Source organism: Chinchilla lanigera, unplaced genomic scaffold (assembly GCF_000276665.1).
Source record: "Chinchilla lanigera isolate Chin_1 unplaced genomic scaffold, ChiLan1.0 scaffold00081, whole genome shotgun sequence".
Lineage (NCBI taxonomy): Eukaryota > Metazoa > Chordata > Mammalia > Rodentia > Chinchillidae > Chinchilla > Chinchilla lanigera.
Window position 1 is genome coordinate 5,464,210 of NW_004955482.1, and position 1,506 is coordinate 5,465,715.

The following is a 1,506-nucleotide window of genomic DNA, read 5'->3' on the forward strand; positions in this document are numbered from 1 at the left end:
GCCAACTCAGTCTATACAGTGAAACATTTACACAAAGCATCTCACAAACCCAGCACACCTGGGAGCTGCAGGAGGGCGAGGGTTCCTGCAGAAGTATTACCCAGGGGAAGTGAAGCGCAAACATGTAATGTCTCCAGCCAGGCCTAGGCTGAGCCCACTTCATTCTGTGAACAACCCCACAAGGACCGAGTGGCAGGTTCCGGGGTGAGGCAAGGGCGGCTGTGGCGAGGAGGGGACCTTAGCTCCTTCAGCGGGCTCCCTCGTGCTCCCCCCACCCCCAGCGCCCTGAGTCGACGTAAGCGGGGAGGTGGAAAACAAAAGCTTCTAGGCAGCGGGACTGAAAGCCGGTGCACAGAAGCTCAGTCCTTCGGCAAACACATTCCTCAAGGAAAACAACAGGTAAGCTGAGCATGGAAGTGAAGGACTGTAATTCAGCACTCTAGGAGGCTGAGGCAGGAGGGTGGCAAGGCTAAGTTGAGCCTGAGACTTAAGTAGACCCAATCTCAACATAAGAAGGGCTGGAGATAAAGCTCAGTGCAAGGGACGTAGGTTCAATCCCTAGTACCAGAGCCAGGCATGGTGGTATATGCTCTTGGAATCTCAGCATTATAGAGGCCGATGCAGGAAGATTGCCAGTTCAAAGCCAGCGTGGACCAGAGTGAGTTCAAGGCTAGTTGGAGCTACAAATCGGGACCTGTCTCATGAAACAAACAAAAAATCCCCAGTACAAAAAATAAATAAACTCTTAAAAGACAAAATCATTAACCTGGCATTGCTGGCGTTTGAACCAGCCTGGGAAACCTCCAAAATTCTTGCTATTTTCATGCATGGTTGAAGACCTAAACTGGGTGTAGAGAGCAGGACAGGAAGTGAGCCTGCCTGAATGCACCATCAGGAAATGAATGGTACCCAGTGATCACAGGACCCTGACACTCCGCTCCAGGACCACACAGGACCCCAGAGATCTGCCAGGGGAGGTCTGTCCCTGACCCCCAAACCTCTCCAGGCCCGTTTATATTATGTGGGAACCCACCCACTTACTTCTGTTTTCCGTTTCACTCCTTCCCTACCTGTTTTAACTTCTCTCAAAGCAGAAGTCTTGTTGAAATTAGTATTATTATTATTAATTTTTGGTACCAGAAATTGAACTCAAGACCTTGTGAGGCAGGCGCTTGTGTCACTGAGCTATATCCCCAGCCCCAAAAAAACAGATTTAATGTAAGATATACAAGTATAATAGCCAGACATGGTGGCCCAGGCCTGTAATCCCAGCACTTGGGAGGCTGAGGCAGGTAGATCATTGTGAGTTCGAGGCCAGCCTGGGCTACAAAGTGAGCTCAAGGCCAGCCTGAACTGCATAGCGAGACCCTGTCTCAAAAAGACTAAAAAAAAAAAATCATATATATATGAATTAACAAAGCCGGGTGTGGTGGCACATGCCTGTCATCCCAGCACTCTGGAGACTGAGGCAGGAATATCACTGTGAGTTTGAGGCCAGCCTCAGCT